The sequence below is a fragment of the Crinia signifera genome, unplaced genomic scaffold (genome assembly GCF_055691185.1).
Source record: "Crinia signifera unplaced genomic scaffold, ASM5569118v1 HAP2_SCAFFOLD_89, whole genome shotgun sequence".
In the NCBI taxonomy this organism is placed as follows: domain Eukaryota; kingdom Metazoa; phylum Chordata; class Amphibia; order Anura; family Myobatrachidae; genus Crinia; species Crinia signifera.
The window spans coordinates 223137-239030 of record NW_028142806.1 but is presented as its reverse complement, the minus strand read 5'-3'; the positions used below and the strand labels follow the sequence as shown (position 1 = coordinate 239030).

Sequence of the window (15894 nt, the reverse complement as noted above, 5' to 3'; positions counted from 1 at the left end):
TCTGTATATAGAGGTGGATGGTGGCCATCTGCTGCATCTAACGGCTGTCACCTTATGTAACGCCACCACACGCTCTGTATATAGAGGTGGATGGTGGCCATCTGCTGCATCTAACGGCTGTCACCTTATATAACGCCACCACACTCTCTGCATATAGAGGTGGATGGTGGCCATCTGCTGCATCTAACGGCTGTCACCTTATATAACACCCCCACACGCTCTGCATATAGAGGTGGATGGTGGCCATCTGCTGCATCTAACGGCTGTCACCTTATATAACAACACCACACGCTCTGTATATAGAGGTGGACGGTGGCCATCTGCTGCATCTAACGGCTGTCACCTTATATAACGCCACCACGCGCTCTGTATATAGAGGTGGACGGTGGCCATCTGCTGCATCTAACGGCTGTCACCTTATATAACACCACCACGCGCTCTGTATATAGAGGTGGATGGTGGCCATCTGCTGCATCTAACGGCTGTCACCTTATATAACACCACCACGCGCTCTGTATATAGAGGTGGACGGTGGCCATCTGCTGCATCTAACGGCTGTCACCTTATATAACACCACCACGCGCTCTGTATATAGAGGTGGATAGTGGCCATCTGCTGCATCTAACGGCTGTCACCTTATATAACGCCACCACACGCTCTGTATATAGAGGTGGATGGTGGCCATCTGCTGCATCTAACGGCTGTCACCTTATATAACGCCACCACACGCTCTGTATATAGAGGTGGATGGTGGCCATCTGCTGCATCTAACGGCTGTCACCTTATATAACGCCACCACACGCTCTGTATATAGAGGTGGATGGTGGCCATCTGCTGCATCTAACGTCTGTGACCTCATATAACACCACCACACGCTCTGTATATAGAGGTGGATGGTGGCCATCTGCTGCATCTAACGGCTGTCACCTTATATAACACCACCACGCGCTCTGTATATAGAGGTGGACGGTGGCCATATGCTGCATCTAACGACTGTCACCTTATATAACGCCACCACACGCTCTGTATATAGAGGTGGATGGTGGCCATCTGCTGCATCTAACGGCTGTCACCTTATATAACACCACCACGCGCTCTATATAGAGGTGGATGGTGGCCATCTGCTGCATCTAACGGCTGTCACCTTATATAACACCACCACGCGCTCTATATAGAGGTGGATGGTGGCCATCTGCTGCATCTAACGGCTATCACCTTATATAACACCATCACACGCTCTGTATATAGAGGTGGATGGTGGCCATCTGCTGCATCTGACGGCTGTCACCTTATATAACGCCACCACACGCTCTGTATATAGAGGTGGATGGTGGCCATCTGCTGCATCTAACGGCTGTCACCTTATATAATGCCACCACACGCTCTGTATATAGAGGTGGATGGTGGCCATCTGCTGCATCTAACGGCTGTCACCTTATATAACACCACCACATGCTCTGTATATAGAGGTGGATGGTGGCCATCTGCTGCATCTAACGGCTGTCACCTTAAATAAGACCACCACACGCTCTGTATATAGAGGTGGATGGTGGCCATCTGCTGCATCTAACGGCTGTCACCTTATATAACACCACCACATGCTCTGTATATAGAGGTGGATGGTGGCCATCTGCTGCATCTAACGGCTGTCACCTTATATAAGACCACCACACGCTCTGTATATAGAGGTGGATGGTGGCCATCTGCTGCATCTAACGGCTGTCACCTTATATAACGCCACCACACGCTTTGTATATAGAGGTGGATGGTGGCCATCTGCTGCATCTAACGGCTGTCACCTTATATAAGACCACCACACGCTCTGTATATAGAGGTGGATGGTGGCCATCTGCTGCATCTAACAGGTGTCACCTTATATAACACCACCACACACTCTGTATATAGAGGTGGATGGTGGCCATCTGCTGCATCTAACGGCTGTCACCTTATATAACGCCACCACACGCTCTGTATATAGAGGTGGATGGTGGCCATCTGCTGCATCTAACGGCTGTCACTTATATAGCGCCACCACACGCTCTGTATATAGAGGTGGATGGTGGCCATCTGCTGCATCTAACGGCTGTCACCCTATATAACGCCACCACACGCTCTGTATATAGAGGTGGATGGTGGCCATCTGCTGCATCTAACGGCTGTCACCTTATATAACACCACCACACGCTCTGTATATAGAGGTGGATGGTGGCCATCTGCTGCATCTAACGGCTGTCACCTTATATAACACCACCACACGCTCTGTATATAGAGGTGGATGGTGGCCATCTGCTGCATCTAACGGCTGTCACCTTATATAACGCCACCACACGCTCTGTATATAGAGGTGGATGGTGGCCATCTGCTGCATCTAACGGCTGTCACCTTATATAACGCCACCACACGCTCTGTATATAGAGGTGGATGGTGGCCATCTGCTGCATCTAACGGCTGTCACCTTATATAACACCACCACACGCTCTGTATATAGAGGTGGATGGTGGCCATCTGCTGCATCTAACGGCTGTCACCTTATATAACGCCACCACGCACTCTGTATATAGAGGTGGATGGTGGCCGTCTGCTGCATCTAACGGCTGTCACCTTATATAACGCCACCACACGCTCTGTATATAGAGGTGGATGGAGAATTAGGTCGACAGTGAAAAGGTCAACATGAGTTTTTCCACTCTCTTTGTCCCGAATGTCGGTGCCTTGCTTCGCTCGGCGCACTATTATATTCTCCCTCCACGCCCTAGTGGATGGAAGGCCAGCTAACAGAGCTGCATCTGGCCCATTTGACGACATATCGGGAAAATCAGGAGCAGGAATAATCTTGGTTACTTTTGATTTTATGCAGGAAAGAAATCATTTCCCATTGGTTAAGTGTTTAATCTATAAAATACAATACAAACAGGATAAACCGAAAAAGAAATACATATAAAAAAGGTTTATTATATTATTATTATTATTATCCTTTATTTATATGGTGCCACAAGGGTTCCGCAGCGCCCAATTACAGAGTACATAGAGAAGTAAGCAAACAGGAAACAGGTGAATACGATAGAAGACAAGCACAGGGGACATAACCACAGCTGCATCAGCAGACGGCACTGACAGAAGTAGCAGGGTGGCAGAAATCTGCAGCATTCCATACATATATATCCTTTAGCATACAATATATCACATGTAATCCCAGCCAAGATGGCCCGGCTCAGAAGCAAACCCAGAGGTGGCGGGCAGTACGGACGGTGTTATGGTTAGCATTACTGCCTCACAGTGCTGAGGACATGGGTTCCATTCCCATCATGGCCCTAACTGTGCAGAGTTTGTATGTTCTCCCCGTGCTTGCGTGGGTTTACAGCGGGTACTCCGGTTTCCTCCCACAATCCAAAAATATACTGGTAGGCTAATTGGCTCCCAACAAATTAACCCTAGAATGTCTGTGTGCGTGTACATGTGGAAGGGGACATAGATTGTAAACTCCGCTGGGGCAGGGACTGATGTGAATGTTCAAATATTCTCTGTACAGCGCTGCGGAACATGTATGCGATATATAAGAAACTGGTAATAAATAAATAATACACCTGTGTCTTATATTTGACATCATCAGAAAGTGACAAACCACACAGTCTGATTAGTGTTACTAATGGCAATTTAAAGATACCACAATAGAAATTAGGTTTATTTGCATCTGAAAATGATCCACATTGATGGCAAATAGAAGAGTTAATAGTAAATTCATTTCTAAAGCCCCGTACACACGGGGGGAGATATATTGCTAGCAGATGGTCGCTGATGAGAAGGAACCTCAGCCGGCAGTGCCGCAGAGGTAATCAGCTGGCGATTAGAATGGGGCAGAAAACGGGAGCACGCACCCGGCGATTTATCGCGATTTATCGCCGGGGCACACTTCCATCACTGGCAATATGGTCACCTGCGACCATATTTCCAGCGATTTCAGCCCCTATCGCCCCCGTGTGTACACAGCTTAAATCTCACTATCCATATTCCCCTGTACGTCAGACTAATACTTTGCTAATTTGCTATTAGGCCCCCCTCATCTAGGAGGGGCGGAGCTAAAATGATGCAACTGGTACCATCCCCTCCCCTAAGAGCTGCGAATAGCGGCATTTACTGAAATGGGGGCAGGGCTTAATGATGGCAAGCTCCACCCCCTGAAAACTGCAAAGAGAGTCTCCTCTCTGGGTTTCTCATGGAGAGGAGACTATAAAGGTGGGCAAGTATGTGTAAAGGCCAAAAAGTGATAAAATGGAGAGTGATAAACCACCAGCCAATCAGCTCCTACCTGCCAGGCTGGGTTTTAAAAATTTAAGGTAGGAGCTGATTGGCTGCTTGTTGATCACTCTCCACTTAATGACTTTTTGAAGCTTGATACATCTGGCCCTATGTGGGGTAACATCTAGAGGAATGTAAATGCATAGCTAGGGGTACATATGTGTGAGGTTTACACGTATAGGAATGTAAATGCATAGCTATAATCTGAGTAAATGACATGTTTTTTTTTTTTTATTATTTGCCCTTGAACTGATTTTCCACCCCCCTTAAGGTGCCCATACACGCTCCGTTCCTGCTCCGTCCGTTCTGTACTCTGAGATGTGCGCTCCCGCGCAGCTCATACTTTTTGTACTAGCTTTACATCGTATCGCATTGCACGCACAAGGCATTCGATGCGATACGATGTGTACTTTAAAAGTACAAAACGGACGCCCAGAACGGAGCGTGTATGGGCTCCTTTATAGTAACTTAGAACTGCACACAAAGGTAGCGCTAGGAACTAGATCTTTGCGCTAGGAACTAGGACAGGTACATTTAAGGTGCCCATACACTAGTAAGATTTATCTTCAGATCTGGTTGGTTGGAACAAAAACATGGTTATGGATGAGTGACAGTTTGACAGTTTTCCAGCATTTCCAAGCAAATAGTCAACTGTCATTTGCTCTCATCCATAACCAGGTTTTTGTTCCAACCAGACAGATCTGCAGATAAATCTGCGTGTGTATGGCCACCTTAAGCCTGATGAAGTGACCAAGTGGAAGGTGACATTACAGAAGCCAGTCAGCCCCTAACTGTCATCTGTGAAACCCAGACGGTAACGTGACAGTTGGGATTGGACTGGCTTTTATAAGATCATGGTTGATGTGATAAGATTAGTAGTTCTACCAGTACACTAGTCCCTTTCCTAACCACAGGTCCTGACACCTTTGCTTACTGCCCTCTACATGCCTGTGATGTCACAATCACACAGGCTGTCCTACATAAAGCGATGCTGGGCAACTGCCAGCCACTTTGTGGTGACAGCTCTACAGTTAGAACCGCATTGCTTCTCTCTGAGTGATTTCTTCTCAATTTATTTGAGTCCGAAAACCCCATTGGAAAAAATATTTACTACTGACTACTGGATTACAGAGGACTGGATTCCAATAAGAAAACATCTTTGGATAAAGAACCAGCTTTGGGTAAGGCCGGAATAATACTTGGCCTAGATTACTACCCCTCTAGTCACCTCTGCATTATATCCAGCTTTCACATTTATATTGTGTGAAGGAATACATAGTAAAGAATGAAAAAATTCGCTGGAGGAGGGTCTGATAGTTGTCCGAAATGTGGAGAAGGGGATGCCACCCTTGACCACTTGTTGTGGAGCTGCAAGATGGTTAGTAGGTTTTGGGATGAAATAATTAAAACTTTGGTCCTGATTGGTGTCCCACGAAATACCTTAAATAAACTAAATCTGGTCCTTGGGATCTGGGCGGAAGGGACAATTAATCGGGAAATGAAGCAGTTGGCAAAGAACCTAGCGGCCCTAGCGAAGGTAATAATAGCACGTAGGTGGATGTCCCCTTTGGGACCGCTCCATGGAGAATGGGTCAATCTAGTGAACCAGACCAGTGAACATGAGAAATTTGTGCATGCATCCAGGGGTTCGAGTTCTAAATACCAGGGCATTTGGGGATATTGGAATAGGTCAGCAGACCATAGAGTCAATAACTGTGAGAGGTTGAATGTATAAGCACTTGTTTTTTGATCATAGTCAAATAACCAGATAATATAGATTTAGTTGCACGTATGAGGAGCTCTCCTCTCTTACACAGAACGAGGCTTAGTAATTGTACCACAGTAGATAACCCTTTATTTATTTTTTTAGACACAAAAAAAAAAAAAAAAAAAAAAAAGAATTTACTATGAACCTAAACTCCAGTAAGAAGATCCTGGATGAACTGAAACCCATCTACTCTCATGTGATGAAGAGATGTCTGCCTGATATCATTGCCTGCATGCCATTGGAGGGCCTTGTGCAGAAGATCCGCACGATAAATCATGTCATCAGGAAGGAGATGCACTGGATGGCCCTTACAGACAGACACGTGATCTTTGACTTTCTGAGCCACGTCTTACGGCTAAGAACGGACGTGAGCAGCTTATTCAGCAACATCATACCGGCCGTTGTGAAGACAATGCTAGGGGCAGAGTGTGTCAACAGTGAGGGCCTTTGGCTTTCAGCCAGCAAAGTCCTTTATTACTTAGCCCGGGACTACATGGAGGCCACTATTGAGGAGCTTGTGACTACCGTTCAAAGCATCGGGTACTCCTCGACTTTGTCTATATTTACCACCCTAACTGCTATAATGTCTTATCCCACCGTTCCCTTCAATCGGAAGGTGTATTTGTTAGCGGAAATATGTGACAACATGGTAGCCGCAACTCATCCTGGCACCCAAAAGGTATTTGCCATGTTCATCAATAATGCCTCTGTGGCCTTCGGAGGTAATGGCATGGAAGAGCCAAATATTGTCCTATTGTTCACAAAAGCCCGCACTGTGCTAGCTAACTGGGAAGTGCAAAACGTGGATTGTGCTGAGGTCCAAGAGATCATAACAGCCACTATACACCAAGTGTCTACCTTACTGGCCGACCACCAGCAGAGACCAACAACACCCAGCACCGATGCCAGCCACGTAGACCAGCACCCCAAGGCCAAGCTCATTGTCTATGGTCCCGAAGCAGTGTACCGGAAAGATCTATCTGGCAGTCTGTATAACGAGTCTGAACTTCTGGATGACTTTGTTATGGAAATGATCAAAACTGGGAAATGCACAGAGATGTTGGGACTTCTTAGGCCACTATGGGACTCGAAGGATGTAGACACCAAACAAACAAGTGTCACAATTTGCGCATCTCTCCTGTCATTTCCATTGAGTCTGCCAAGAGACCTACATAAAGGACTCCTCAATGATCTATTGCGCATAATGGACGGCGTTAATATCTATACGCGCCAAAAGATTTTAGACTGCATTAAATACACCACAAAGACCTTTATAAATCTGACTATAAAATTCAGAAAAGCCCTTACAGGGGCACTCGTGCGCGAGTTAAAGAAAGAAGAAAATCAGAACTCGGTCTACATGATCCTAGAACCATTGCTGGCCATTCTGGAGTTGCATAAGGAGAAAGCTTGGTACAAATACGATGATGACATACTCAGCCACATCGCACAGTATCTCAATGATAAACAACCAAGCACCCGACTATGTGCAACTAAGCTGTTTGGTGAGCTAGTCCAGCAATCCAGAAGGCTTCCATTCAGTTCCATCACCAGATTGATTGATGAACATTGCAGCACATTATTGGTCAATCTGCACAGCTATAACCCAGAAATCGTATCAGCTGCAGCAGTCTGCCTCGGCCACTGCCTTCCCCACCTGGGCTGCAGGGCCATTGTCCTGGAAGGTGCCACCGAGTGGTGGGACACAAGGGACATAACGGCCATTTATCGCAAACTGGCTAAGAAACGCCATCTGAAGGCCTTGCTACTTGAAGCAATAAAAGCGTTTCCTGCATCTGCAGAAGCTTGGGCAGTTGTGAGGCATATAACAGCAATAAAGGACTTCATATCTTATGAGGAACTAAATTCAGTTGACTTGGAAATCCTATGGAAGGCTCTGCACACGGCAAAGACTGAAGGTGTTTCAAAAGTTGTACAAAGAGCATCCCAGGCGCTTGGTGAAAAGTGGAAATGTCTCAGTACAGTAACGGTAATGCCCTGTAACAGTCCAATGCGCCTGCGTGGTTGTATTCCACAAACTAAAAGGTACTAGGACCTGAGGACCTTACTGCCACCCCTTCCCAAACCGTCTATAGGGAGCCCGATGCTGGCTAGACGTTACAGGCAAAAGAAAACGATGAAAACAAAGATTTCAAGCAGCGCTTGTGCAGAATAAATTGTATATTTATTTTAAAATTTCATAAAAATTGTGTTGTGGCCAGCAACATGGACAGGACATACATACATAAATGACAAACAATTCCCCTTGGATACTAGTATTTAGCAGGTTAGTTTATGCATGCAATCATCCAGATGGTTAGTCTTAGGGCTTGATAAGTTGTTATTAACGTTTGTTAGTATAGATACAGTCCCCACTTTAAGTGCACATAGTGGTTAGATGCTGCTTTGCAAAACAGAATTTACTTGCTGTTTGGAATGAGGGGACAGGCTCCTGATCCACAGAGGTGAGCTCCCACCGCTGGTGCAGTCCAAATTTGATTGCGGTATTTCTGGGGCTTCCCTACTGGTTTGAGATAGGGGTTGGGCTGGCACAGGCTTGGGGGAAGAATTACTGGGTATAATTTAAGCGTTGTTAATTGAAGTAAACCAACATAAGAGGAAAGCCGTGCGGGAAAGACCCTGACAGGCTGTTTTACTGGTTGGTGGTGCTCCCAAGAAAAAGTTCAGAATATCAACTGAGAATGGAGGTAGTCTATAGAAGAAGACTAAAGAAGAACCAACAAGGTTTTTGGGGCACACTTGATATAATATACAGTTAAATGGATGTACAGATGATGTAACAACAAAACGTAACTTTTAATTGAAAGCTTAATTAATAAAATAGGTTCATATAACTATATCCACACACCATTTATGTGATTATCGGAGAGCACCATACGTGATGGACTCCCGCCACTTATTATGACAATATCAAGAATAAAGATAATTCAACAAGAGCGAAAATGTTTCGGTAGAGTGTTGCCTAGTACCAATTTTTATATATAATATACGGTATCGGCAATCGGACAGGGCATAGGTCACTGCGCACCACCACTACGATATCCACCACAGTGTCGGCAGAGATGGGTATGGACAGTTGGGGCATGAGAGGAAAAGAGAAGGAGGGGGTCCAAGTTTGTTGTGGCTGCACCTCAACAGTATTAACAGGCGTACTGCCCCAGTGGATGAATACAGCACTGGATATTCCCTATAGGTCCCCCATATAGGTACTTATCCAGCCTCTCACTGCTTAGCTTCTGTGTTCGGATGGATTACAGGCGGTCCAGTGAAGTATGGCTGTATGGCCCTCGCTGGTTAATTCCGATGTCAATTTTGAGGGTGAGCCAAAGTAAGCTTCTGCTGTCCTAACCGTTCAGAGCAAGGCAGACCTGTTACCCATGTAGCATTGCAGGAGTGCTTGTGCTGGCTGGATGGATGAGAGAGCCACGAAGAATAGATAGTTTAGTCCAGGGCAGGAGCATGGGAGGCTGCAGAGGGTGCTGGCCGTGTGGTGCACGCTATTGCGCCGTGTGCGGGGTGACAGCGGGACGGCTGGAAGATAACTCCGTCTCAGTTTGGAGTTTTCAGCCGGCACTGGTGGGGGCAGTGGGCGTGACCACGTGCGTCCTGACACGTGTTTCGCGTAAAGCTTGGTCACAGGGGTGTGACGGAGTTATCTTCCAGCCGTCCCGCTGTCACCCCGCACACGGCGCAATAGCGCGCACCACACGGCCAGCACCCTCTGCAGCCTCCCATGCTCCTGCCCTGGACTTGCACCCAACTCAAGAGCAGTGTCCTCCCCACCGGCCGCAGCCGGCGCAGGTAACGGGGTTAACCCCCCACACCCTGGTCTCACGGGCAACAATCATCCCTATTGTTCCCTTTAATACCCACCTAATTTTGAAAAGAGGGATTCTCTAAAGTGAGACTGCATGAGTCTGTGTGGCATTTAATAGCATTATCTGCATATTTATCTGCTTGATCACTAGATTTGTCTATATGGTACTAGTAGAATATTAACCCCTTAGTTGCAAGTTATTGATTTGCCTACTGCATTTGTGCTTGTATTTAACCCTGCATACCTGGTGACAGCATACATTCTCTCCAGGTTATATTGCTAATACCTGTTTTCCAAAACACTCTGCAGTGTGGTTCTCTGTGATGTATAGTAACCTATCACTCATGCATGTCATTTAGACGTCTGATACCTAATACTACCCGTTTAATCAGTGTCTGATTACATCCACATGGTCTGTTGGGAGACCTCACACTTACTACCAATTTGTGTTTATATCTACTGCAGCACAGAATTCTAAGGACTGAAATGGTACTAGTAGAATATTAACCCCTTAGTTGCAAGTTATTGATTTGCCTACTGCATTTGTGCTTGTATTTAACCCTGCATACCTGGTGACAGCATACATTCTCTCCAGGTTATATTGCTAATACCTGTTTTCCAAAACACTCTGCATTGTGGTTCTCTGTGATTTATAGTAACCTATCACTCATGCATGTCATTTAGACGTCTGATACCTAATACTACCCGTTTAATCAGTGTCTGATTACATCCACATGGTCTGTTGGGAGACCTCACACTTACTACCAAGTTGTGTTTATATCTACTGCAGCACAGAATTCTAAGGACTGAATCATTCATTATTCTCAGCCCTAATTACCCCAATCAATAACTGGACTCCCCGGTTTGTTTCTGGGGTCTTTTGTAACATATACATTGACACTAGGGACCAATCTCCCTCCTATCTAGGGACCGTGGGTACATTTACCATTTTTTCTTCATAAAATGAATTTTCTCTAAAGCCCTAAGGGCTCTTATTCCCTCATCCCTATCCCTCCCCGTCCTCTTTCATCTTAGAGGAAGCTATCGCATGATCCTCTGACTCTCATCAAATCATCCGATGCTAGCATGATATTTGACAGCAGAGATGAGGGTTCTGTTTGTTAGCACCTCCCATCACTAAACTATCCATTCTTCGTGGCTCTCTCATCCATCCAGCCAGCACAAGTGTGGCACCCCACTGCCGTGGTGCCCCTTGTGTGGTGCCTCAGGTGGAATTTATTGACCAGAAATCCTTTTCCTGCCTAGCAGGCACGGAAGGGGTTAATGAGCCCAGTGAGCGCCCAGCTCCTGTTCACGTGAAAGGAGCCTGCCTGGCGCTGGAATGGCGCGAAGGAACAGGGGTCAGAGGTGAGCCCCGTGGTGTCGGCGTGAGGAAGGAGGGCATAAAAGACTGACCTGAGAGCAGAGAGGAGAGCTGCAGCGAAAGCGTGACTGATGAGCAGAGCGGTGTGAGGAGAACAGAAGACTGCGCGTCACCCAGCCTGAAGCCTCCGGCGGTGATTGACAGCGGGCGCCCGGCAGCGTGTAGGCAGAAGAGGCACCGAGAAGGGAGAGAAGAAAACGGAGCCTCTGAAGAAGGTGCCACTAACCTGCTAGCAGAGCGGTGCGCAGCGGAAGACTGACACGGGGACCAGCGTGCCGGGGAGCTGTGAGAGACGCCGTGTCAAGCTGAAGCAGTCTCCAGCAGCAGGCGTCCCAGCGGTGAGGAGACCGGGAGCAGCAGAGGGGAGAAGACACCCCCCAGCCGACGTCAGTGACAGCGGGCGGAGAGCGGAGCGCCGGGTCACGTCACAGAAGACTGCCGGTGTCCAGGGAAGATGCTGCCTGCACCTAGAAGAGAAGATGCTGCTGACGCCGCGGGACAGGAGAAGCTGCAGTGACCCCCGCCGACCTGTGGGAGCAGAGAAAAGACCCAGAAGCCGGGAGCCGTATCGATACTGGCAGGAGCCGGCAACGGAAGCCGATTGATCAGGTACTCATTGCCACCCACCTGGCCAGCACCCTGTGAGCCCAAGCCCCTCCCGGAGACCTTGTCCCTTGGGACGTTCAGTATTATCCCCTTCCACAAGGGTCCCTGGGGGAAGATAGACTTCCACTTAATTAACAGTCCTGCCGCCCTGTTGTGCTATTGTGGGTCTGCCTGGCCATACCCACCCACTGGGACATTGCCTCACCGCAGTATTTAAGTAAAGAGGACACTTGCCTGTGCCACTGACCCAATTGCCCGGTTAAGCCCAGCCCTAGCGACAAGTTGCCACAGTACTAGCAGGGAGTTACCCAGGGAGCGGGGACTCGCCTGTACCCCTAAGGGGACTGTTATCTTGCCGTAGTCTTTTTATAAAAGTGTGCACACTTAGGTAGGCCCGTTGCTCACCCAGAGGATTGAACGTCGTGGGACCTTTATTTGAGTTTAGGGACACTTACTCACATCCGAGACTGTAATGTAAATGTATTGGTAAGGTGTATGGTGCCCTCTGGTGGACGTTCTTTAGTGAAGCAGTTCAGTATCCTTTTGTAATATCTATCTTTATTACAGCTCTTTTATTCCTAGTTTATTTGTCGCATTATTCTGTCATTATCGTTGTTGCTATTTTATGTGCCATCCCTTAGTCTTACGGTATCGTAGGTAGAATTGCTCATGACCAAAGCAGTCTGAGCTTTGATACGGACTGAGGTGGTCATTGGTTCCTAGAGTGTTTTACAGGGATATTTATTCATTCATTTGTGTAGTCTGTACTATAAGTGTGATGTTATTATATTTCATTGAGAAAACCGCAGCAACCGTGCCGTATTTTCCATTTAATAAATATCAGTTGCTGCCAGCTGTGGTTGTTTTGTGCTTTTTTGTGGGTTCTCTCCCGGGTGTTCCATCCCCTGCCACAGGTGCGTCTTCATCAGCAGAAAGGGCCGTGAAGACTCCCAAGTGCACAGCCGTCGTCTGATCCAGGTACGCTGTCATCCAATAGTTTCAGGGGCACCTGTCACAACTTGGCGTCTACGAACAGGATTGTCAAAGACCCCTGTGAACGGCGAAGATGTTGCAGCCACAGAACGCAGCGGACGCAGGAGACCAACAGCAGGTCGACCAACAGCAGGTCGACCAACAACAGCTTGACCAGCAACAACCTAATCAGCAACAGCCGGCAGAACAAGTACAAGGCAGGAGAAGGCTGCCAGATACACCGATGGCTCCAGCGGCTCAAATCACCATGCCCTACTTCTTTGGGGCACTGTGGATGCCAACATATTCCGGAGACTCCCGCACGCCTGGAACCAGCTCCTTCAGAGAGTTCAAGGAGGGGTTAATGAACACATTCCTGATGTACAGCCCCAGCGAAGAACAGAAGGCAGGAATGGTAATTGGACAGCTGAAAGGGGCGGCGCGACCAGAGGTCCGGTCATGGTCGGCGGAAGAAAGGAAGTCAGCTGATGGCATACTGAAGAAGCTGGCCGGCATCTTCAACGCACAATCCGCTGCAGAATTGAAACGGCGACTGTATGCTCGGAAACAGCAGCCTCAGGAGACCCTGCGGGACTTCGCCATAGGACTGCAGGAAGCGATGCGGGCCATTCAAGCGAGAACCCCACAAGACGTTACTCCAGTGGATGAGACGCTGATTGACATTTTCATTGAAGGAGCCCGAGGAGAGGCAATCAGGTCACAGCTGAGAATGTGGAGGCGACAGAAACCCGACTGCACCTTCCCGGAGTTTAAAGAAACCACCTTGACCATCCTGGGGTTAAATCAGAATGTCGATGAAGAAGGTGGAGCTGCGTCAGTGGGAATGGAGGATGATGAGGTGGAACAAGCCCAGTTCTTCCCAAGATTTGAACCCAGAAAGACCAAGCCCACAGTAACACAACAAGCCCAGGCGACTTCGAATCAGATGGAAACCCTCACCACGGCAGTCACAGAAATGATGAGAGAGCTACGGGACATGCGAAAGGAACAGAATGAAACCCGTCAAGGAGGATGGCAACGTGACTCAGGTGGAAGAGGCAGGCGACAGTGGGACATCCCACGAAGGTCGGGCAGGCGCTCCACAGATCAGTTTGATGCCCAAGGAAGGCCCATCTGCCGCCGATGTAAACTCAGCGGGCATGTCGAACGAGAGTGCGACAAACAGCCTTTAAACGACTCAACCCCGAGGCCAGGGACCGACCCTCGGGAGGAACCTCGCCAGTAGGTCCGCCAACCCAAGAGTGGTGGCCGCAGTTCGTTGGCAAGTGCCCCCACTTGAAGATCAAGGTGAACGGAGTGGAAATGGCAGCTCTCTTGGACACCGGGTCCCAGGTGACAACGATACAACTGGATGCGTTTCAACGCTATTGGAGAGAGGAAGAGATAGTGTCACCCCCGACCCCGTGGCTTAGTCTGCTGGCCAGTAACGGACAGCCAATTGAGTTCAGCGGCTATTGGGAAGCAGATCTCAACATTGGAGATGCCCGACTAGAACGTCAGGGCTGCTTGGTCACGTCCACCTGCAACGAACATCTACCCCCGGTCATCCTGGGAATGAACGTCCTAAAAAATTGCCCAGATGAGCTGGTGGAAGCTCTCCGGATCAAGATGCGGGCTGCCGCCCCGAAAGAGCGAAGAGCCATGCAGCAGACAGTGCGCCTGATCGAAGGGCACAAGCGCTTCACCAACTCACAAGGGGAAGTGGGCAAGGCGAGGATCACCGACCGACAACCCATCCTTCTGCGCCCCAATGCCGAACACATGATCTGGTGCAAGGCCAGGATTGGCCCAGGTGGGCGAGACTATGATGCCGTCATTGAACCGTGTGACCTCGAGGGACAGCAGCCTTTTGCCGTGGCCAGGACGTTAGCCAGAGTAGAGCGTGGGAGAGTCCCCGTCCGCGTGCTGAACCCGCACAGCTATCCGGTGCGGCTGTTCCGACACTGCACAGTGGCGAACGTGGTCCTGGTTGATTTCCAGGATATCCTTGGAGAGTCTTTGCCGAAAGCCCAACTAGAAGCCGTGGTGGGTCAGTCGAGCCTGATCACAACTGAAACCGCGTGGTGGAAGGAGATACAGGTTGGCGACTCCAATACCCCAACAGAACAGCGTGAGGGCGTCCTTCAGGTCGTCTGCCGGAATGCCAGCGCGTTCAGCCAACACCCAGCCGACTTCGGACGTGCGGAAGGGGTGCAGCACCATATTCCTACCGGATCCAGCCCACCCATTAAGGAAAGACACCGGCCGCTTCCACCGGCCATGTACCAGCCAGTGAGGACCATGCTCGGAGAAATGCAGGAGGCCGGTGTGATCAAGGAAAGTCACAGCCCATGGGCCGCCCCGCTGGTCATAGTCAAGAAAAAGGACGGCAGCCTTCGCTTCTGTGTCGACTACAGGAAGCTAAACGCAGTCACCCACAAGGACGCGTACCCTCTGCCCAGGATCGAAGAGTCGCTGACGGCCCTGAAGACTGCCGTCTACTTCTCCACCTTGGATCTGACCAGCGGGTACTGGCAAATCCCGATGGCCCCCAAAGACCGGGAAAAGACAGCATTCACCACCCCCATGGGCCTCTTTGAATTTGACCGGATGCCCTTTGGGCTTTGCAATGCCCCTGCTACATTTCAAAGGGTCATGGAGCACTGTTTGGGCCACAGGAATTTTGAGATGGTCCTCCTGTATCTGGATGACGTCATCATCTTTTCCAAGACGTATGAGGACCATCTGAAGAATCTTGAAGAGGTCTTTGTGCAGCTGACGCGATGTGGCCTAAAGCTGAAACCGTCCATGTGTCACCTCCTGAAGCCTCAAGTGCAGTACCTTGGGCACATAGTCAGTGCTGAAGGAGTGAAACCAGATCCCGAGAAGATCTGCGCGGTTCAAGACTGGCCAGCACCCAGGACGGTCAAGGACGTGCGAAGCTTCTTGGGATTCGTTGGCTATTACCGACGCTTCATCGAACACTTCGCCAAGGTGGCCGCGCCCCTCCATGAACTACTCCGTGGCAAG

At 48.8% G+C, this 15894-nt stretch overlaps 1 protein-coding gene and 1 pseudogene across 1 annotated transcript in view; one reads left to right on the top strand and one right to left on the bottom strand.

Annotated features, from left to right (window-relative positions):
• Window positions 1-15894, top strand: part of LOC146056762 (phosphatidylinositol N-acetylglucosaminyltransferase subunit P-like) — a 210598-nt gene that overhangs the window by 121775 nt on the left and 72929 nt on the right. The window lies entirely within an intron of this gene.
• On the bottom strand, window positions 9251-9369 carry LOC146056778 (5S ribosomal RNA; annotated as a pseudogene).